The 24791-nt window shown below is 44.9% G+C and overlaps 1 protein-coding gene across 2 annotated transcripts in view; it reads right to left on the bottom strand.

Moving 5' to 3' along the window:
* Nucleotides 1-24503, bottom strand: part of LOC106749508 (BAI1-associated protein 3) — a 92873-nt gene extending 68370 nt beyond the window's left edge. For both annotated transcript variants that reach the window (XM_014629015.1, XM_014629014.1), the window contains exon 1: nucleotides 24261-24503. The gene's annotated coding sequence lies outside the window, so the exon portion shown is untranslated. The remainder of the gene's footprint in view (nucleotides 1-24260) is intronic.
* Between the last annotated feature and the right edge of the window lie 288 nt (nucleotides 24504-24791).

Consider the following 24791-nt stretch of genomic DNA (forward strand, 5'->3'; position numbering starts at 1 on the left):
CACGTTATTGCAATAAACGTTGTGGCACGCGACAATCTCGAGTCGATCTCTTTTCCTCTCTCTCTCTCTATTTCCCTCGAAATAACGCGAAAAAACGACTGTCTCGCTCGCGACGACTTGGAAAAATAGCTTCGTCGGGCGGGGTTGCTCGCGCACGAGGAGCGGCGGGGAACTTTGCGCTCAATATAACGGAAGTTACACATTTATACGGTAAAGTTATTAATGCGGGTCGCCGATGCCCGCGCAAAAGTGCTGAATACGCGCGACGTTCTGGCGACGTTAGATTATAGAACCAACTTGCAAATGCCAATTTATACCTGGTGCGCGTTCAAGGTGAACAACTCGCGCTTTCACGCGACCGACTATGAAACTATCGATTTTAACTTTGTAACGACAGATTTGCCCGGACGTATTTCGTCGCACAGAACGCCGGTCGAGGGAGGGGGAGTGCGCGAGAGTTGGGCTCTCCCTTCCTTTTTTTTTTAATTTCCCGGCGTATCTCTTAAAGTGTCGGGTCGGAGCGATATGCATATTATGAGGGCGGTCGTGGAGAAGGAAAACGAGGAGGACGAGGAGGAGAGATACGCTGTCGGAAGCGCAGATAGCACTCGCGCGCGCGCGTTAAACGGATATATCTTATCGTCGAACTTGTTGCACGAGCTGTCGGTAAAGTGATAGACAAACAAAGGTGTTCGCGGGCCACACAGCTTCGACATCGGCGGGGCAAACATTTTAGCCGAGTGTTTCGCCCGCGCGCACGCGCCGATGAAATCCGAAATAAATTACCCGACACGTTGGCTCGCAACTTCGATGCAACAGACAATATTAGCGAGCGCGATATTAGTTGCATACGTAACATCTCCGCCCGCATGAGAGATTATGATCCGATTCTCTCTCTCTCTCTCTCTCGTTCTCTCGGTATTAGGAATCCAGCGAGCGTGGCTCAACAAACATGTAGACATGTGGTTGCAAACGTTTATAAGGACGAGCGTACGCGAGGAGAAGGAGGAAGGGGGAAGGTAATCAGCGGTATTAGCGGAAATTAAGGCTGGCTGTTTAAAACGATCGCATCGTGTAACGTAATTTTACATTGCACGTTTCCCATCATTGTTATTAGTATACGATACCGGCAGTGAGAGCGGAAAAATTAATAAGATGGAAATTGAACGAAATTAAAATCAAACTAAAGTAAAACGAGTGATTAGATGTGATATTTGGTGAAATTGAATTTCCGATAATTGGAGAAATTCTACGTCCCGTTTAAAGTAAAATAAAATTTCGATTTGTCGTGCACCTCTTCCGAGGATGCCTTTCTCCTTCTCCTTTCGGCAGAAATGGAAACGAGATAACGAATCGGCAATATTCCTCGGAGCATCTGCGCTTACCTCTAACGTTATTTAGAATATACATAGCCAACGCGTTCTCCCTGCCTATCGTGTCCCGGAAGAACGCGGTTTTATTTCCCAATTTCACGAGGCGTAATGTCAAAGTCTTTTCAGCACACGGCACAGTTGGCCGAATAAGAACACGAGATAAGATCAACCCTCGCGCGATGTTTCAACCACGGCACGTTATTCCGTGCGCGCGCGTATATTCGCGCTTACGCATTCGGTCTCTCCCTCTCGCTCCTCCCTCTCTCTCTCTCTCTCTCTCTTTCCCTCCGGGTTCTATTTCGTGATTTACGGAAGTGTCTGAAGCACGACGATAATCTAGCGCTATAAGACTGATTAGCCGCCACTGATTTCCCGGACTGGCTCGCACGAATGCCCCGCGCGACTATATTTTCTCCTGCTATTTCGAGAGGTGATAATTTTGTGCCTCTCGGAACGAAGGCAACAGTCATCGATTCGCGAGGCTCGGGAAACGAGCACTCTGTTTCAGCTATAAATAACACGAGATAAAATAACGACGGGTAAGATACACAAAGGTTACGTTAAAGGAAGAGTCCAAGATACACACCGGTATTATTTATACTTAGCTTCTTTATGTCGATGAAATATTTCTTCTTTCACTTTTCCAGATTGCATACTACGTGCTCTTGAAATCTTGGATCCTTTCTTAAACGCTCTGTATGATGTTTCCGAGGGCGCTCCCCTCGGGGGAGAAACAAATTCGAAGTAGTTCAGCCGCCGCACACATCAGGCGCGATAAGCGCGTCTGACTAATGAACGTCGTCATCTACTGGCGCGTCCTCAGGCGCCTCGCATTAAATTAATATCGCGCGAAAGAAATGACATCGCATCGTTCACAGCCCCTTTCGCGGACTGACTGTCGGAGAGATAGCCGAGAGAGAAAATAGAGTCATGTGAAAGTCCATCGATCGGCCGAGCGTGCCCGCATGTCCAGGCTTAATCGGGCGTGTATTACGCACCGTGACGGTCGGCTGACACACACGCGCCCACCGTCGCTCTGACGCACGCACCCAGTTTCGAGAACGCAATATTGCAGCCGTGTTACCAGCGGCAATCGACGGTTGGCTTCTTCACGAGTGGATAGCCACGCTGGGACCCTCGTCAAGGGCTGCTTCCGTCCGGGCGGTAAAGTGTACTTTTGCGGCGCCGATCTCCGCGCGCTAAACGACCGACGGTCGTTTTACACGACTACGGTCTCTCAACTGGTTATATTACACTTTCGACGGCGCAAATAATAACAATGCATATTGTAACAAACAATGCGCACGATAATGCATCATCCTTATGTGAGTAATGCGGTACTAGAAATGTATCGCGTGTTTCTCACAAATATTTATTATATCTATCGCATGAAGATTTATGATAAAATTTACTCCGCCGAGATGAAATTATTTATTATATCTTTTTATAACTATTTGTAAATAAGTATCAAAATTATGTATGCGATAGGAAATGAAGTTTTCTAAGCCGATAAAATGTATTGACACTTTATATGATGACATTTTGCACTATTCTCCATACTTTGTGATATAATGTGAATGATGAGAAATGCTCTAGATTAGACGTTGGGGCAGTTCTGATTATTTTCTCTCTCTCTCTCTTTCGTAAGACGATATCGAAGAACGGGGAAGCGCAGATTCAAAGACGCAGGAGTTTCGAGTCTTCCTGCGGGAACAAGCTTAACGTATCTCTCGGCGCTCAGTGAGGAAACGTCTCGGAACCGTCCGGATTTTCACGCCTTTTGAACGTGTGCTCCCCTGCCGGATGGAAATCAACGACAGTCTTGCCATCGCGAGACAGCCGAGACCCCCTTACGGCCGGGACGGTGTTCAAGGACATCGGTGAGAAGCGAGTTCCATTGCCAGTCGATTCTCCCTGACCTCATTAAGCGACATTTAGCAGTTCTCGAGAAGCTCCGGGAATTCGCTTTCAGCCCCGACACTGAAATCTCACCGTGCGCGCGGCGCCGAGGGCAAGGTAATATCGCCGGAACCTAATGGCGATCGATGGATGAATTCTTCGACGCTGTTTTGTCTTGAGAGGCCCGATACGGGAAGTAACTCCGCGGCTGAGATAGTCCGAGTGGAAAAAGGTGATGGATGATACAGGTCGGTAGAATTAGCTGCGTCGCGAGAGGCCGAAACATTCCATCCAAATTATCAGTTCAAGGGCCGAATAAGCATTCGCTTTCGGGCTGATAATTTTGCCGGAGATTCTTATCACTTCCCGCTCAAGATATATTCTTGACGTGACGAATCTGGAAATGCGATGATGCTCGGAATTAATTATATTTCTAAGCCATTCTTCGACGTCAAGTCCACTCCGCCGTCTTCACGTGGTCGCTTTTACCAGCGAATAAAAACATTCTGACATTTATGAAATGTTGAAAATATTACGCGTATTTGGAATTCTACATAAAGAGAAGATTCAAAGACCGCAATAAGATACCACGTCGCGAGCCTTCTCTGCGAGCATCAGAGCGGTTGGTTGCTAAAACGCTTTACTGCACGCCCCTTAAAATCTTAAATCCTTCTTCGAGCGAACCGCATACAATGTATTCAGGGTGCTTTGGAGGGAAACAGATTGCAAGTAATTCAGCCACCGTCTGACACGCCAAACCCGACGTACTACGCGTCTGACTAACGAAGGTCATTATCTATCTTGCGCCAGAACGTGCAAGAAAGAGACGTAAGATCTAACAAAAGTCGCTTTGAATCCCAATTAATTTCGCGAGCGCCGAAATATGATTCGCTCCGAAATATTCGTAACTCAACAGGAAGGAACTTTATTAGGACAGGAGAGCAAAGAGGGGGGAAACTCGACTGCCGGAAACAGCGCAGATGAAGAACGACGCAGTTCGCACGACGAAATCGTCATTATCCGTGCTCGATCGCGCGATTAAAATTTCGTCCCTCCTAAGCGTCGCGGGATCGGAGGGGTGCCGCGGGCTCCAAGATGACTGATGGTGGGCAAAAGTGGGCCGAGACGAGTACCTGATGCTTTGACGCCATCTCCCTATTCCCAGCAATTGCATGAATTGCCACATTGCAGTCTCTCTCTTCTTTCCCTCCTCCTCTCCCTCTTCCTCTCACCGACACCTCTTGACGTCCATCTTTTCCGCATTGTCGCCACTCAAAGATGCTTTCTTCTTCCTCTCGCCGTCTTTTTCTCCTGCTCCTCGCTCGTACCGTGCAAGAGCAAGACTTTCAGCTCGTTCGATCCCTTCCACTCGTCGATGCGTCATTCCGCCCCATGTGTTCACCCTCTTCCCTTATTTTATCCGTCGGTACGGTTTCTTAACAAATACGGTATTTTTGCACCGCAAGGTAAGAAGTAGGGGCGAAAGAGTGAGTAAAAGAGAGAGTGAGAGAGGAGAAGAGAGAAGAGGGCACTTGGCCTCGCAGGCAAGATGGAACGTGCGTCAGCTTGTGCGTCGATCGAGATCTACCCTTATCCGTTTATTTATTTCTTGCCTCCCTTTCATCACGCCGAGCTCGGCAACGACGCTCTTCGTTCCTTCCTCTCTCTCTCTCTCTCTGTCTTCATTTTTTTCTGTTTGTCTGTTTATGCAACATATAAATATAACCAACAACAGAGCGTCTAGCATTATTCGAATTTCACGTGTCTCATGTTTCCGTTGCATTTCAGCCGGATGTTTAAAAACAAAGGGGTGCGCTGGCCCGCGGCAACGCGTGATTGCGAAATATCCGCATATATAAATATCCGCTTCGTCGATCCAAATTGCCTCGTGCATCGCGATAATTGGTTCGATGTATCGCAAATTTTGCATGAACATACCGCGCGAGATTTCGAAGCGAAAATCTAAATAAAAACAGTTAGCAATTTCGCCTAACTCTTGTTGCTCTAATTTGTCGATGGCTAAAGAAGTGATATCTCTTATGCGTAAAAGCGGATCCGAGTCGAAATTTTAGTTCTACATTAAATCTATTTGTTCTACATCAAGCTTTTGGGCGGAGAAAGCAGCAATAACTTTTCACTTGTAGCATCAAAGGAGCACAATAGAGGATCTTTGAGGACTTAATGTATAGCTACTAGACTTAATATAGGACTAAGATTTCGACTCAGGAAAGTTCTCAGGAGAAGCAAACAACTGTTTTGAAAGTTCACTTTGCTCCGAGCGACCGAATTTCTTTTGCATTCCTTGGTATTTTAAGATCTGAAACAAAAGTAGGACGATTTTAACAGATCGAGGAAAACAAATTCTGAATTCACTGAACTAAAAATACGAAAACGATCAGATTTTTGCAGATACGATTGCAGGTATCCGTTTAGTTCCCGTGATCGGCCAGTTTCCGTTGCGTCCCCCGAAGGAAGCGCGACGAGTGTTTTCCTCCGGGTCACGTACGACAAGTGAGACAAGGAGAACGAGTGAGACGGAAAGGAACGATCGCGCGGCAAATGGAACCCACCTGAGCGCGATTGTTCGCGGTAATCTCGATAACTACAATTTCCGCGTTATCTCTGATAAATTGCGGAGCCAATTTCGCAATTGGTCACGTTTGTTCAGAACGAAGCTGAGCGGGGCGTGTAGGATTTAACAGAAGCATCAGTGTAATTCTCATTTCTCGTTAATTTAATACGAAAAGTCCGCGGCGAATTTTAACGAGGACTCAAGTGGAATTAACCCGTCATCTCCAACAGTCTCGCGGACGATGTCTGGCGTGAACTTCGTCTCGGCGGAATGACACGCGATACAGATCGGCTTCGCCGACGGAATGATGCACGCGTAATATCGAACTGGAGCGCGTTCTTCTTATTCGCGAGAGAAGTACGTATATACCTGCAGCACGAGCGGACACGTGCGTGTTTTCATTCCCTTCTCATACGAAAATAAAGAATTTTAACACAGTTTCTCGCGCGCCGTCCCGCCAGCAGATGCAAGGTAAATGGAATCGAGACGGGTATTATTTTACGAGCGGCCTCGCAAAGCAGAAACTTCGTTAGTAAGATATCAGACGAGATGGCGGCGACGTCACCGGGCGACACTTTATCCGCAAACGGGATCGATTCGCGGGAGATATCATCGGGAGATTGCCCATTCTTCGCCAAGTGTTTTGAAAACGGTGACACGGCCGGAGACACCTCTAGAATCGACGGATTCGTAAGGAGAGTGACGCAATTCCCGAACCTACGTTGTATCGCGGCCGCTGCGATATTCGCCGCGTTTTTCGATAATCGCTCGCGCGAAGTGCGAAACGCATCGTTGCACCGACTCAGAAGGAGTATATTTTGAGTAAAAAAAAAAAGAAATAAAACAACGAATAATTGACGTCTTGTATTTTTTTTCGATACGTACCAGTCGCATCAGAGCCTGAACGGACTGTGTGCACATCGAGCGAGGAAAAAGTGTTCGCACGCGTTTCTTCCACTTGAAATTTAATTCGCATCGAGGGAGAGATATCTCCGCGAACTTTCCATCGGAATAAATTGTTCTCGCTTGTATCAACACGTCGAATAAGAGAGCACGTTGTAGTAGTAACGCTTTTCCTCCCCGCGGTGAGATTATCCCGAAAAAAGACGGCGTGTGCAAATCCTCTTTCTTGCTCACCGTATAAGAGCCGATAGGACGCCGCCCGTGTAAATTTCGTATTCCGAGCGTTTCCGATCAGGATAACGCGACGGAGAAAATAAACCGAGTATTTTCAGCGCGGGCGTGAGGAGGGAGGGCGAATGAACGTCGCCGAAAAGGCGTGTAACGACCCATACGGATGTAAATTTTTTTCTACGGCGAGACAGGCCCATACGAAGTCTCTTCATCGGCCCATAAATAATGTATGTCCGTCGGTCATATCTCATAACATGGAAATCAAACGTGGACACTGTCAAGCGAGTTGATCCGAGTAAGTGAATTTAGACGGGACGTTTTATATCGCGTATTCTGCGTCACTCCGACGATGACGAACGTTGGACGGCAGGGAGCGAACACCGGCGGAAAATTTCCACGCACGTCGGAAATAATCAAACGTGAAATCACACGAAATACACGCGCGATACCGCGGCATTTCGGCGCGTCCAATTATTGTTTAATTAACGATGATAACTGATAACGACACATAGAAGAAAGACGCCAAAGGGATGTTAATTTCCCGCGGCCGGCGCGGAGGAAGGTTAAATGTTGCGTACGTCGGAGATGCGTTTCAATAAACGCGCGCGATGAACACATCGCGGAAAAACACGTCAGTAAACGTCCGCACACGCTTTTGCGCTCGCCCCGGCGAAATAATACCACCTGGCCCGTTTGTAATCGAACGTGATGTAATTTTTGAGCGAATCCCCGTAACTTCTGCCACGCGCGAATATATCCACCGCGGTCATCACCGTATGGATTTCCATTACCTCCACACGCAAGGTTGTTGCACGGTTTGCGCGTGTGAATTCTATCGGATATAGAATTATTCATTAATGTACTTATGTTTAAACAGATAATTTCGAAGTTAATTCCTGCACATCGGGAGCGCGGATAAATACGATAAATAAACGAAATGGGGAATATCGAGACGCGGTATTCTCGCCGAAAGTGCATGTATGACGACTGTTTATGCTACTCCTCTCACCGACGGTATCGACAAACAATGTTGTGAGCGAGAGAATCTTGCTCGTGACAAATACAAGATAATAAATCCATTTCCAACTCCGGCGGAGTATCCACGCTGCCACCGTCGGCCATCGAAAGCCGCGGAACGAATCGAAGGAAATCATTAATCTCGTCTGATAACTTCGATTGCGCAACCGTTACCAGCAGATTCGGCTATCAAACTCGTGCGCCGCTCTCATCTTATCCTATTTATTCATCAATTCGTTCATCTTTCACCATCTCGCTCTCGTCTTCCTCATTCGCCGGCGATGAGCGATTGACAAATTCGTCGTTATTCGTCTTATCCTATTTATTCGATTCGTCCATTCTTTATCGTCTCGTCCACCCCCGTCGTCCATGGATCGAATGACTGACAAAGAGGCCACTTTTTCGGAACTCTCTCTTCGGCGTTATATTATCCGCCACTCGGCTTATCTGACAATCGGAATGGCTGTACTTCCTGAGATTACTTGGAAGCTTCTCAGAGGAAACTGTCGCGCATCCGAAGTTAAACGTATTCGCAGCACTCTTCGAACGTATCAGGCTTTGTTGAATTTTATATGAAGTAGCTTGAACGATATCGAACAAAGAGGCTAGTCTATTACTCCGCGATTATCTCACTCTCGTACGAATATTACATTAACATATTTTCACTCGCTGCGACACTCGTACCCCGACATGTGTGCAATAATATGTAATATTTCATAATTTAAACACTGATGCACATTACGTTTAAATAATACCGGAATTGTGAAATAATTACGAAAATGATGGGAATTATTTCGCTTTAAACGATGATACAACGCGCTAAATGTAATCATGCGTTTCTTGCGAACAGACGTTTATTATTCCCGTGCCGGCTTGAAATATCTGTTTCAATTGGCGGAGATAAAAATTTTATATTTCACAGCGGAAGCGTATCCGCGCGTTTTCAGTGAACATTTTTTGCGTAGGCAAATACGGAGAGGCGCGCCCGAATGTTCAAAGGTGGCCCTGCGTAATTTCTGAAATATTTCCAGCCGCATATGATTAATATACTGCGAGTGGAAAGTAATCGATAACTGACGGAGCTCCGAATAAATCGTCGAAGGCGAGCTGTAGAGTGTCTTAATTGTTAGCGGCAATCGGAGAGGCAATTTCTTAGTCGGCTAATCGCATGAACTTCCACTAATGTCCGCTATTCTCTCGATTAATGTACCCCACCCGACAATTATCCGTCGTCATGGAAGAACCTCGGTTAGTTTCCATTCGGAATTGTGGCCGTGGAACGCACCTCTGGCGGAACACATTGTAATTCTGAGCTAATTACCACCGTTGCTTTCGTTCCTTCTATCGATCTGTGCGCGAAATTAAAGAAAGAAAGAGCAGTCCCTCTTGCTTCTCCGTAAATGTTAAATGCAATGAAATATTTCCAAAAGGTACGCATACAAGAGCATATAAATCTGGTTTTTGTGTATAAGACGAATAATATTTATTGATTACAGATATCTCAATATTATTCATATTATGCCGATATTATTTATTCCAAGTATGATAAATTTTACTTTGAATTAAACATAAATTTAGCACAAGATATTGAAATAACAAACACAATATGTTAAATCAACTAAACAAATATGTTAACTAAACACAATATGTTAAATTAACTAAACATTGTATTTGAAAAACTCGAAATAATTTTCCATTTTTAAATAATATCCAGAAAATGTTAAGTTACTAAATTGACTTAAACATAACAAACGAAAACCTTATGAAAATGGTAACATATCAGCTGTATATTAATTTTACATTGAAGCGATAATCAAAAGTTGATAACGCACAAGGAAATTTTAACATTAGACGCAAGATTTTTTATTATGTATTTCGTGCGGATAAAGTTATGCAAAATATTACGTGTTTATCTGAGTTTACGTCTTTGGTAAATATGAAATATTAAGATAAGTAATGCAAACAGAGTCAATTAGATTACTGAAATTTAGGAAATGTATGCTTCCCTGGGAGGGAGAGAGTAATTTCGATGTGTACCTATACATGTATCCGTGGCATGAGTATTGTATGCTGTTTCCGCAATATTGCAACGGAATGAACATCCATTATCTAATTAACTCGTATTTTACATCTCTATTTGCGAGTTGCTCTCTACTTCGCTGATACATTTGTCTAATAAATCGCGATATACACGTACTATGTGTCAGGCCAGTTTATACGCCGCGATAACAATTAGCTTGTCGATTGTTCATTAACGCGAGCATGTGATATATAAACTAAGAATATCGCGCGTCTGAAGCTCACGAAGTTGTATCGATAGATTCATAAGCCTCGGAAATTGTTACACGCAAAGTTTATACGCGTATATGTGTTTATAAATATATTGTTTCGGACATACTTGCGCAAAATTGTAGAGAGAGAAAGAGAGAATGATTACAATCCATCATCTGTAATTAAAAATCCAACATGCAGCAATTTAAAATATTCGTTTAATATCGCAAATGCGTGTATTACGTATTCGTAAAAGATATTCGCGTAAATTGCGCTTAAAACATTCTTCTTGATGTAGCGACGTGAATATAAATAGCCGTAATTCGACAAACAGATCGCATCTTATTACTGGTGAACGTGATGAGATGATTGTCATCGAACGTTTTAATTGCTCGCGCCATATTAAAATACCTCAGACATCAAGGTGGTATCTCGCGATATCTCGCTCATAGTACTTCGCGCACGATCCGAAGTATTTCGTGCCGATTGTTGTATTTTCAAGAATGTCCTCCTTAACATTCCGATCTCGCAGCGAGGCCGGATAAATCGGATTATGGCTATGTCCAGGGATCGCACGATCAAGGTGCACGCCCCACAGCCGCCTTCGGCATCGTTTCTTCGATCGACATGTTCTACAACGTGCGCGTTTCTCCAACGGCGGAACGAAAAAACTCCGCTCCGGAGTAACGATATCCCGCTTATCGTTCGAAGCAAGGTGTTGTCGAACGTGTTGAGTTAAGGAGAAAAAAAGATCGAATTTTCGCGTCGCCAAATGAGGAAAGGGAGAAAAAAGAAAGCGTGTTAACCCTTCAGCAATGGCGTCGTCGAGGTTTTCTTAGAGAATTGAGAAGGCGTCGTCGTGCTGGTTTTAAATCAGTTTGAAAATTGACAGTAACGATACGATCCCTGTGTCGAAGAGAATACCTAACAAGAACTGTCACTCCGACAAGGTAAATCTCCTCCCGCCGAAGAAATAAATAACCTCCGATTGTCCATCGCAAAAATTGTATCCACTTCAAAGGACTGGTATAATGTTTTGTTTGTACGTTGTGCGTTTCGAGATACTGTTGTGAATAATATATTACAAACATAACTGAAAAATATATTTTATCGATACGCGATCTGTTCTAATGTTCCACTTTTGTTTCCACATTCAAGATAAACGCATGAGAGAGAGAGAGAGAGAGAGAGAGAGTGAGAGAGAGGGGGGGGGGGCAAATGTCGCGAGAGGTACTCGAAGTAATCGATATCGACACGGTGTGTAAACAGCGGCGCGAAGTCACCTCGCATTTCCGTCGGGAATTGGTCGTCTCGTTACGGAGATAATTTCCGTTTGAACGCGCCCATAAGGTCGTCGTCGTCGTCGTCGTTGGAATGACGAGAACAGAGCGCGGGGTTCGTTAAAACTTGGCTCGAGCCGGCCGATTTACTCCGGCCTGAATGTTGCAATGCTCCGGCACACCGAGGAGGATCGAGACGCGGCAAGACGAATGAAGGTTTTGCTACGAAGAGTTGCCACGTGTACCAATCAACAACTCGACGAACGGTCGCGCGTATCGCGATGTGTACATATATTAATTCCAGCAGGAACTCTGGATTAATTCGGCGATCAAATCGGCGCGTTTCTAGATTATTAATAGCGAAGAAGGAAACCTACATGAAGGTAAAAGAAAGAATAATGTTAAAAAAAAATCGTATTGTGCTTATTAATGGAAACGTAAAAAACATAGTGAATCTTGTAGACTTCGACCTGCTGAACACGATGGTGCTATTAGTTTTCATTGAAAATGTGGGGAACAGTTCTGAGTATTCAAGGATCGCATGAAAGATTTCTCGTCATTACGTATCTCTAAAACCGCTCTCAGCCGGGCTCAGGGATAACGAGCGTGGACGTGTCGGTTTCTTGTGCCCTTTTCTATTTTATATTTTTTGTGTCTTATATATTTTTTACCTTTTTTGTTTTTTGTATTTTTTCTGTTTGTATTTTCACATTTTTCTATGTTTTGAATTTTTGTATATTTCTGGTGGCTTTGGTATATTCGATAACTATTACTAAACATATAATCCGTAAAGAAAATTATTTTACAAAATATTCCATTGAAATCCCTAACTAAATGCATTTAGTAAATATTACTAGTCTTTCCTTTCAGTGCGGGTTATATCCAAGTGTGATATCGCTGACGAATGTCTGCAGCACGAGAACCGTCTTATCACAATGTTGGAGTACTTTGCTGAAGCAAATTAATCACACAATTAATCAAATGAAATCAAGGGCCCAAAACAAGGAGCAAAACGTTTGATCGGGGAGTTTAAGACTGTTTTCGCACCGCAGACATTTGTTAGCACTATCACCACTTTGCGCACAGCTTAGGCCTCTAACTCAGTGAATTTGATTATCTTAATCAAGTCTGCGATGAGCGTGATTCAGACCGACACAGAGCTTATAAAGCTTCGAGTGTTGCGGGATTCGAAAATGTTACAATTTCAGACAGACGGACACACGGAGCGTTCCGAAGCACGCGAGATATTTTTGCGTCCACTCTTGCTGCATTACGCGTGCTTTTTTCTGTTATTTTACGTTGATAGCGTATAATGAGGATTGCCACGAACTATCCATGAGGAACGAGTGAGCGAGAGAGAGAGAGAGAGAGGGAGTGGCGTCGCACGGACGCATGAGAATTGACCTGCGCCCGATCGCCGGTCTAATAACAGTGATATCAAATGTAACGCTCGTCGCGTTATAATGCGCGAGCCGCGGGCGGGTATTTAGAATTCAATTCGTATCGCGTTCCCGTTTTGGAAAACGCGTTTGAAGTAGCCGCGTTTGTTTGTGCGCGACCGGCGCGCGAATCGCGCTCAAATACCCTCCACAAATACAAACATACATACAACACATGGAGCAGCCGGTGGTGGCGGTGGCCTTCGGATAGAATCGCAAATTAATCCCGTCTATTTCAGATCGACCGACTCCCCAACTATGCCGCGCGTTTAATTTACATCTCGGTTACTTTGTTGCGGCCTTTGATCTCCGGGCTCATTCTCGTAATAATAAAATCTCCCATCTCCCGTCAATAATCCCCGATGTGTAAACGGGTGAACGCGCCTCCGCCCTTCCCGCCTTCCCTCGATATCCCGACAGGCTAGTTCGAATAAAGAAACGTCCGTATTAATTCGAATAACGCAATATTCGCGAATTAATTGCGCGTAAATGTGCTTGCGTCGAATGGCCGTGCGATCGATTATTTATTTCCGCACCGCTAGGCGCGCGATTGTTAATCGCAATTTCTCTCCCTCTCGCGCGCGCGCGCGCGAATAGTGGGATCTCTGCGGGCGATTTGCATAAAAAAACAAGCGAAAGATGTGTTCGAAGCAGCGTGTGATTAATTCGCGAAATGTGCACCCGTCCTCGTCGTTGGCTGACGTGTAACGGAGAGACGGAGCGCTCTCGGAACGCGAACACTTTCAATTTGCTTGCTGCGTGGGGGCATCCCCGCGTTTCCCGCTATCGTATTTCAGCGTGTCGGCACGTTGCCGTCGCATCCGCAGGCTCCATGAAAGAAAGCTCGCGGGGAAGGCGGAGGTGATAAATCGCGCTGGTACTCGCGGAGTCAACGTATAATCGGACAGTTATTGCGCGAAGAGCGACCCGGCGAAACTATTTCAGCCCGCCCGGTCGGCCGCCCGCCCGCTCGCTCGCGAATTAGCGTCCCGTTATCGTGTTATATCCGCGATAATCTACGGCGCGATAGTTTTTAATTCACGTCCGGCAACGTGTTCCGCCTGGCTTCGCCGCGCAATGCATAATTTAATTTAACGCGGTTAAAAATGTTATATATAACGCGCCTCGCGCTCTCGAATTTTACTCGATTGCGTTACGCGTCTCGTCCCGGTTAGATGATTCAATTAAGTCGTAAATTTTACGTTCGCGTATATTTAATTGAACGTACAACGGTCCGGCGAAGTTAAATACGAAGGACAATAGACCGCTGTGAATCTGTTTTTGCGCGCACGATAAAGGTAAAGATATCAAACGTCTTCGCAATTTTCTCGCGTCTTTGCGGATTTACGTTCGCTTCCACTTGTCCGTTAATCCCATTTTCTCGGCGCACCTAGGCTTGTACATTGTGGTAGAGAAAATAAGAAGAGAAGAATATCCGTAGGGGGACGCGTAATAGTAAAGCGAAATTACATTTTCTAATTAAATTCTGCAATGTGTGTATGTAACGAGGAGGCATTTAATACAACGTACTACCGACGGAATTAAACCACAAGAAACGGTACGTGTGTGCCGCGGATATTCAAATTGGTCAAGGGGGAAAAATGTTGAGAAGAAAAGTTAGTGGGTGGCAAGGACCTGCATCGAACCGAAACTGATTTTTTTGTCAGCCCGTAACTGTACCGAAATTTTACAAAACTTACATTTAAATATTATGAGTATATATTTATTATAATTAATATTATAATTATATATTAGGTTGGTGCATATGAAATGTCGGATTCTTAAGTGATTGTATAAAACTGTATATCTTTCTTCAAAAGCTGTTTATTCAATCAAAGTATGCTCCATTCGCTTCAATACACTTCTCCCAACGAGATTTTAAAGCGTAGATGCCTGTCTTAAAAAAATTTTGGTCTTTAGAATTAATAAACTCTGATATCGAGTTTTTTAGACTGTCTTCATTTTCATGGTGTTTGCCTCTTAAAAACAGCTCTAAATGCTTGAAAAAATGAAAATCGGTCGGCGAGAGATCCGGTGAATATGGTGGATGCTGCAAAACTTCATATTCCAGTTCGTTCAGTTTCGCAATTGTTTTGTGCGATGTGTGCGGCCGAGCGTTGTCATGGAGCAGTAGCGGGCCATGCCGATTCACAAGCGATGGGAGTACAATTTGGTGTCTCAATATCGTTGTATGGTCAACTTTCATCCTGATAGCAAGTTCCCTCGTGGATACGGCTGGATCCGCTTCCACTAGAGCCTTCAGGTCATCATTATTCACAGACGTTTTGGGTCTTCCGCGCGGCTCATTTTGCAGTGAAAAATCGCCAGTCCGAAATTTTTCGAACCAACGCTGCACTTTCCGATTGTTAACCGTATTCTCCCCAAACGCTTGGTTTATGTTGCGTGCAGCTTTTGCAGCACTATTACCAAGTTTGTACTCATATAAGAAAATGACGCGAATGTCGGCAGAATTCATATCGGTAATAAACTCAAAAGAAATAAAAAAGGGAAGACCTTCGAGAAAACCTATTTTGTTGAAATGAGTCTCTGGCAATGGACAATACGAGTATGAATGAGGTTATGCCAAATACAAAAGTATAACGAAAACAGGGAGGAAAACGTCCGCATGTAAAGAGAATGCGACATTTCATACGCACCAACCTAATATTTGAATGTTATGCGTAAGAAAACCGGACATTGCGAAAAGATCATTAGCAGATATAATAAATAATAATCCGGATAATTTCACACTTTCAGAAAGATTATGAGCAGATGAAGATAATGAAGAAACATCAACTACTTCGAAAAAATGATTTCATTATGAATTATATTTTATTATGAACGATTACTAATCTATATTATGTATAAAATAAAAATATATGCCTCAAAAATTACTATTTATAAATATACATATGTATATACATATATGTAACATTTAATAAAAATATTAATGGAAGAACGATTTTAAAGTACTGAAACGGGGACTAAAACAACCATAACTTAAACAATACTGGTATTTTCATTACCTAAAGAACCAAAACCGGAACTGGAATTATTATTGAATATCTTAACAAATCGATACCAGAACCGAACCAATGTTTTTATCCAGCCTGAGTCCCGATGGGCGAGAAAACACAATAGTGCTGGAAACGAATAAAAAAGTCGCGGTCCGAAATGGAAAGTCGGTCGCGTTCGATTCCTCGATTTTTTTTTCGCAATATATCGCGCAGGTGGTATATATTAAAGTCGGAGGCGGTTTCCCTATTGACTCTTATGGCGCGACCGCCATTCGAAACCGATGCAAATTAACTGTTCTCGGGGGGTGCGAAATAGAAAAAAAGAAAGAGAGAGAAAATAATAGGAAGAAAAAGGAGAATCAAACATAGCGAACAAAGAAGGCCGCGGCTCGGCGACGCTCTCGCGAGAACGGAACATATCAATTCTGCTTCAATTAAGCGCCGAGATTAATTACGCGCGATACGCGTGAATGGAATTTATGCATTATTCATTCGGCCGCGCGTTCACGGCACGACATGGTCGTATCGGGACACTTTTATTAGAACGAGTCGTTCTCGCGCGGATTTCAGTTTCACGGTGACGGGTTTGTCTAACGGGTTAAATTCTCAAGTCTCTTCCAACGAGAATTATTGGACGTTTCCTTTTCCAGATCGGATTCGTCTTTAATTAAGGAATGAACTTTAAATGTGTACAATCCGATTTTCTCCGTTCATGTGATCATGAATATTCACGAATTTTCGAGGAATTTTCCAATAGTCTAGTTTCGGAGTTCGATCATTTGGTCATAGTTGAAGTAACTGCAAAAATGAGCGATCTTGCAAAGGATATTAAAGAAAAACAAGAAACGCGAATAAAACCAATGTGTTAGCGGCTTTCTCCAGCAAAATGTTTTTACCGACTTCTCTTTTCCCTTTTCTCTGCGTTCGTTATTCTACTTAAAAGTTCCAGGAAGGAAATATGCTCGCCGTAACGAACAAGTCGAGAAAAAAAGTATATCCATCATGGAGAACACGACGGTGTGACGGAGGAACAAACCGGAGCGTGTCCGATCTCTATTTAATCGCTCACTTAATACTAATATCTATTTACCACGCGAATCGTTAATTCGCGATAATTCTTTCACGACCTCCCGTTGCGTTTGCCAGTATTATCGAAGCCACAAATCTCACGTGACATCCGCGAATCCGAATTTGCGGAGCCTCTCGCCGCGAGCTGTCGGTCGCGAGTACCGACCGCGGCACGTATCTCTTAATTACTCGAAAGGTCATCGAGAGCGGCGTAGTTCGAATGATTTGTGACTATCCCGCTAATCTGACTTTCATATGTGTATCCATTAGTAACCGAAAATGCATCAGTAATAGTCGATATTCGTACGAGTGTTGAAATATTTCCGACAAGCGTAAAAGTTTCTCACGCAGATATCCACAGCTAGATCTAACATTTAAAATCTCAAGTTCATTTCGGATGCTTCGTAGCCAATGAAACGATTCGTACAGAGTATCTGAAGATAAATTTCAGACGATCTTAGATATAAATATTTAGCGACGCGTCAAATGTACAGGTGAATTACGGCGCACTCGTGAATTTCCATAAACATATATGTATATCTTGGAATGAAAGATACATAAAGAGGAAATCGTGAATTCGAGAAATTTCCTTCTCGCGTAATGCGTAGGAAAAATACTTAAAAATACGTAGAGTAGATAAGGAAAGTAGATTTGCAGATCTTATCTTTCTGTGGACAATCTTACTCGAGGAAACAAAATATCGTCACTGCGTACTTTTACCCAACTCGTATTAATACAGGTAAAAGCAATCGCGAGAATAACTTTCCAGCGATGTTTCCCCTTTCGACAGGAAGCGATTCCAAAAACGACGAAGAGCACACAAATATTTTCGCCCGCATGTTGCATATTGACAACGGTGAAGCAATATTGTTTGAACGCGTGGCTCATTTGCGTCCCAAACAGCAATCTCTTCGAATAATCGGATATACGAGAATTCGTCGCGTTTCGCAGGTGCAATCCGGCCGCATTGCGAACTGACTTCTGTCGATAGCCGCACCTACCGTGGAATTCATCGTCAATCACGGATGTCAACGGCGTACGAGTCAATCGACGCGAATAACGAACGCGGTTAGCCCGTCTCCGACTGCGTTTGCCCGTGTCCGTGCATTTACGTGCCCTCTCTCCTCCCGATTCTCATCCTTACATGTATGTATGCGTTCCTGTGTGTGCACACGCGTGCGTGCGTGTGATCGTGATTACGATTATTATAATTATTGGCGTATCATTAATGCATCGGCAGGAACGCCGTGTGTCCATTACACGGCGTCGCACGGAATTCACCCACAACCCCTCGGCGTCGCCGAGCAGCCTGTTAATTACATTAATTAATTTAACCAGATATTCGCCGCACACGTATGCTTTAAATATGTGATTATCCGGCGGCTACGATAAGCATGCCGGCAAGCTTCACCGAGCGGAACTTTAATCGGTAATAAGCGTCGGAATGGATCGCTTAAGGACTAATGATATAATTGGGCAGTACTTTATCGTCGGTAAAACTTCGCGAGAACTTTTACCTCTACCCTCTTCGTTCGGTTCTTCCTCGATCGATGACCGTTCGATGCCGTTCGATGTTGATCTGCTCGTTCTGTTCGTAGTCATTGAATTCGTTGGAGTTTGATCTATCGGTCTTATGGGTCGGCGTGCATTTTGCTTATTCCGGTTATTATTAGATCAAGATGCTTTCGGAATTGATTCTGACGGCACGCCGAGATATATGAGGGAAAATTAATTCTCACGCGGGAATGAACGGCGTCGTTAATATTTCAAAGCGTGCTCGATCAAAGTTTGACGAACTGGGTCATTTCGATGAAGCCGGTGAATCCCAAGTATGCCCGTTGTTTCTCTGCTTCTCTTTTTCTGTTAATTAGGAAGAAATTTATCGGGCACAGGAAATACATACACGCCGGGAATTCGCAATATTCCTTTTGTCACCGTCGATATTTTACGTAAGACTCGACAGACACTTCTAGAATTCATAAAAATAAATTAATTTCTACTCTCTGTACGACTGTAGATCGGATTAATTTCGACAAAATTTAATTACGCACGAATTTTACAATCTTCCGCAAGCATGCTTCACATTTCGTGGCAGTTCGTGGGTTTTTCATGACCATAAAGCCGATTTGTTTTACACGACCAAAAAGTGCACTTTCTCTTTCGAATATTTTCGAGACTGATGGCAGGACGCATTTAATTGTTACGATCCGTAAACGCCAATTTTGATAAAACAGCAACAACGTGGAATTTCGTCGCGTAAGAGCAGGATGCTGGTCCGCATTTGGACGAGATAGATGAGAGAAATCAAGATTGATGCGCCGCACGCCCGGAATAAACGACGCAAATCGCCAGGCGCGACTCTCGGCGCTCAAACACGCCGTATTAATTTCCCGGGACAGCGGAACAGTTGGTCGGGCAACAGAATAACCGCTTGCTAAAGAAATACTTCATCGACAGCGTCCTTGACGTCGAATGAGTCGCGCGAGTAATTCCCTAAAGACTGCTATTATTACAATACGCGCTTTGTCTGCGGAAGCGATATAACGACGAGGAAATATTGGGGAAAATTAACGCGGCGCTCGGAGAGATTTCCATGCTTTTTTATATAAGGTTGCTCGCCCTCTGTTTTTCTCGTTGCTTCCCATTATCCGGCCATCGTGTTCGCAACATCGGAAACTCTCTCTCTCTCTCTCTCTATCTCTTTTCTTTTTTCTCCCCCTATTTCGCAGCGGACGACCATAATAGAGACGGAGGAACGAGCCACTGTTTCAAGCGCGCCCCGTGTACAGGAATTGTTTTCGGTAAAAAGCTCGACCGAGAGGCCGGATCCTTCGATTCTTCCACGACACACGCACAGCGCGGCGCTCATTGTTCACCATTATGCTCTCCGAGAGGATGGCAGGCATCTCGTCGCAGATTCATAATGCATTTCACGCAAATTGACTTCAATTTCACAGTCCTCAAAGCGTCGCCGGCGAGAGGTGCCGATAGAGTTCCCGGCGGAATTCAAGGCGGACTCTGTGGGAATTTAACTCGAGAAGGGGAGAAGGAGAGTGAGCGAGTGAGTGAGTGAATGTGTGTGTGTGAGATCGCCGATTGTGACACAACCGACCAGAGAGTAGTTTTCGATCGTAATTTTCGAATTTTCTAATTTAAATTCGCAAAAAGCGAGAGAGAAAGAGAGAGGGGGNGGGGGAACTGTAACCACCAACACCGACATTGGCATCGTGAAAGTTAAAGGGATTAATTCGTGGCTGAGATAAACCGTAGGGCTGACTACGAGGTGACCAAGGCGCAGCGATTAGCATTTTCGTCCTCACGCGCGGTATTAACACGATGCCGATGTAATATACATATTTAATGGTATGTATGACTACGAACGCGTGTATGTATAAGCCGCGAGAGGGACGTTGGTGATGAAATCAGATGCAAATTACAGCGCGCGATCGCAATCACATTGAAAGCTCACTGACAAATGTCAAATGCCTCACGAAATGTCGGAATCGCACAAAGTCCGATATCGAAAATCTCATCAATGCACGTTAAATATTTCGTAAATATTTCGGAATTGCACACAGACAACGTGTGGAATATTCTGCACGAACGGTTGTCACGTTACGATGTCAATTCCCCCAGCTCTCTATTAAAAAAGAATACTCAGACGGTCCGGTTAAAATTTCACAATTTCAACCAGTTAGGATTGCAATGTAACACGTGTGTTTTGTACCGCATATAGAAATCCGAAATAATACATCATCTCTCTTCGCAAACTTCCTACATCACCGTTCACGAGTTCACTCGATTTTACCCGGTCCAGATTTTATGTTACGGCCAGGAAAACATCTCGATCACCGAGCTGTCGAAAATATCTCGACGTGACAAGAAGGGGTTGCGTCGCATGTCCTTCTTACGAACTCCCCCGGTTTACTGACACACGTTTCAGCCGGCCGTAAATCAAACGCCGTTCTGCCGAAGAACAAACGCAAATAAAGATTGGCAACGAGCACTTCGGAGTGAAGTTATGGCCGGCCGAGTTGAATCCGCATTCGATCCCGATTCGAATTTATATCACCCGTTTCGGAGCTCTTTCTTCTGCTTCTTCTTCTCCCGCCCCTCTTCATCACCCCCCTAGTCCTGGAGCTGTGCGGAAATTCAACAAACGAGTTTTCGAGGCACTGAGAATGCAGGATCGACGGGAGTGTGTTTTACTTATTCGAATTGAACACCAGGAAATCCCTTTCCGCGGAAGCGTCCATCAGTTTTCCGCCGTGCTTTAGCCGGCGATGATGGATCCCTCCAATATCGGCTTCGGAAGCTTCCGCGTATTTTCGCTCGATAATCATCCACCGCCTTTATCCACTAGCTTTTTCGTAATTTATTTGTGCATTGAATTTGCTGCGATATATCGACAGGTGAAAGCAAGAGAGAGAGAGAGAGAGAGAAGGACGAGCAAAAGGTTGGTGGATGCAATCTTCAAATTTCCAACGCGAAATCTAAGCTTTCTTAAAACTTTCCCTGTATTCGAGAGTTTACTCGGATTTTATTTGAACAAAAGAAAAAGCCTTCTCGATTATATATTTATAGTCACGAGCTTTTAACACAAATTTAATTATTTTTACGCGAGAGCATATCCTTTTGCAAACCTACGTTTCAAAGTTAAAGTGACTGACATCTCTCGTTCTTAATTCAGTTCTTAATATCCAACTGGAATAATATAGAGGAATAATTCATCCTGATGGTATAAGTACGCGTTCACAAAATCGCTTCGAGCGCATTACCGACGAGATACACTCCCTCGAAGGGATCTGCGTGACCTCGTATGCAAATCTGCGCGCGGCTAAATTCGAGAATGCGGAATTATATATCCTTCATTAAATATATCCTCACCTGCGGAGTTTTCTCCGTTCGTTTTTAATGTCATTCGGTTTTTTGCCAGAGCTTGCTAGCCGACTGAAAAAGAAGATTCCATGCCGTGAGCTTTCCGTATCACGTCGAGCTGAGAAATAAATCTTTGTAATCTAACGGATGTCTTTGATCCCATGAAAGCGTTTCCGTCACCGACAAGCAAGCAAGGCCGATCGATGCGAAAGAGAAGACTGCGCGGGAGAGGGGGACGGGAGAGGTCGCTATTTTGCACCCCGAAACGGCGCACACATACACACACATATGATGTCCTATTGAGCCGGGAATGATTACTCGTTTCGGCTGTCATTTAATTAACGGACGCAACACGGCCTCGCGCTTTTAACGAAGACTGCGCGCACGCCGTTGATTAATTTCAATCCCGCGCTCGCGTGTGGTAGCCCTTTGAAAACGAGTTAATAACTTTAACAGGCTCGCGCGGGTCCAGCCATAACAAACTCGATATATCTGTCGATTTATATCACGGTCATCGATAATTTCTGTCCATCCAGGTCAGACGGTAGGAGAGGAGGGGTGAAGAGGAGGCAGAAGAGGTAGAGAGAATCAGAGTAAGAGAGAGAGAGAGAGAGGGAGGGAGAAAGAGGAGGAGGGAATGTGTGTTAATGTTGATTAGGTTTTCCGCCAATATGTCGGTTATCTTATCGGCGGCAACACCCTTAGCGCTCGGCAAACGCTTTATCAATTCCGTCGCAGCGAGAGATCAGCGGAAAGTAAACGCGCCCGAGAGTGCGAGTAGCGGAAAAATCTCAGTGTGCGAAAACAATTGTTATTTTAATAACTGTTATTTAAAAAAAAAATGTATGCTACAATTGCATTTGTAAGACGTAGCTTGCTGTTAATCTCGGCGCGTATCGTCGAAATAGTACGACATTTCGAGTGTTTATATAATAAAAGTTTGAAATATAGGAATCTTCTTGTAATTATTATCGGCTCTGTTTAACGCGCCTACTTTCACGAATTCCGTAACAGAGCCCTCCATCAACCGATGAGAGAGCTCTCTCGTGTTTGAGCTTTCCATTAAATAAATATTACTTAATTATGAGAACATATCGAGGGCGAGGTGTCGCAAAATTGTTCCACCTCCACCCATGTTACGTCTCGGCACTCCCAGCTATCGGGAGATATTACCCGTCCGTCGACCTACGAACGACAATTCAGGTAGGGCGATAATCCGCGACATGTCCGATAGTACGCTGACTCTCACCACTCGCTCTGTGCCGTACGACTGAATACGTGTCTCGTCGAGATAGGGTTCGCATTAAGGCGGTTGTTAACTGCCACGTTTAACTAGCGAAACTAGAGTTCGCCTGTGTCGTCACAACACACACACACACACACGCTGCATTAGCTTTTGTCACACGCACAGGCTTACGGAGAATTCGTGTAAGAGGATAAACGTCGTCGGAAAATACGCAGCTGTCGCGATTTTTAAATCACTGCGTCGACCTTACAATGTACGTCTCGTCTCTTATTAATCTCGCTCGAATGTATCTTCGTGCAAAACTCGTTACGCTAAAACGGCGAATTCGTTCGTGATTTTTACCATCGGCTGTTTACTCAGCTCCGGTAAGAAAATCGCGTGGACGTTCTTCGCTAAGCGAGTAGTGAAACCAACGGATGACGTGTCAGCCATCGGCAGAGTATTTCACACAACTGCCAAACAATTTTTCCTCATTTTCGTCGACATCCTAAATTCGAAAAATCAAAAAGAAAACAAGATACGACGACGTGTTTATTGATAGCGTGCAGTGACGACTGTGAACAAAAGTGTTAAAGCGATTGTTAAAGCACTCGCGTGTTTTCAACTCCCGAAAATATTTCCGTCCGTCGCGCGCGCGCAAGCCCCGCAAATTCCAAAAAATGCCCGACGACAAGCACACACGACAACGAACGGCCGAGCGAGAGCCGAAAAGTGCAGATGACAGGCGAGCACAAGTCGATCGCAATCGTCGCGTAGGAATCGTCGATTTCCCTCCGCTCGAAATTCCAATCCGATTTACCACCCGTACGACCAACGTGGCGTTGAAACGGTCCGTAAAAGCGAACGATTGAAACAATCACCGCCAAATTAGCCGAGGCTCGCGTTAAACGCGTGTGATTAACGCGCGAGTAACACGAAGGCGCGCTGCCGCGCGCGCCTCTCGAATTCCGAACAGTGTCCTCGTCACCGGATCCAGCCGGAGACCGGAAGCGACCGCGATTCACCGGTGTCACTGGTGACCCAGTTCCCGCGCGTCAGGACCGAACTCAGACTCCGATTTACTCACCGTCACGTTGACGCTTGGCCGAGTGGAGTACGGTGGTTTCGGTCGAGGCAAAGCCCGCCGTCCGGAGCAAATCGAATCACGACGTAACGTCTTGCGAACGTTACGATATACGTACGAATCCGCGCGCGCGATCTACGAACGTTTCCGGCGTGCTCGCGAATCGCGACAGAGAGCCACAGGCGATCGAGCGCGCGCTCGTTCGAGAGTCGAAGTGGGATAGCCACTTGTAGCGCCGGCGGATGACCGGGCGCGTAAACCAGACTGGCGGGTTGGCAAACAGGTGAGATGCCGTCGCGTGCCTCTCTCTCTCTCTCTCCCTGTTTCTCGTTCTCTCTTCCTCTTTCCCTCTCTCTCTTTCTCTCTCTCTCTCCCCCCAGCGGTTGTTCGCGTCCCTCTCCTTCCACTTTCACCAGTTACACCCTCTCTTTCACCCCTGCGCGCTTCACTCCTTACCAGGTGGCTCCCCCTCCTCGTCCATCATCCGTCTCGCTCTCTTTCGGGATCCGAGTTGTGTCCGTCTCGTTTCGATTC

The sequence above is a fragment of the Dinoponera quadriceps genome, unplaced genomic scaffold, assembly GCF_001313825.1.
Source record: "Dinoponera quadriceps isolate SergipeBrazil2010 unplaced genomic scaffold, ASM131382v1 scaffold3162, whole genome shotgun sequence".
NCBI lineage: Eukaryota > Metazoa > Arthropoda > Insecta > Hymenoptera > Formicidae > Dinoponera > Dinoponera quadriceps.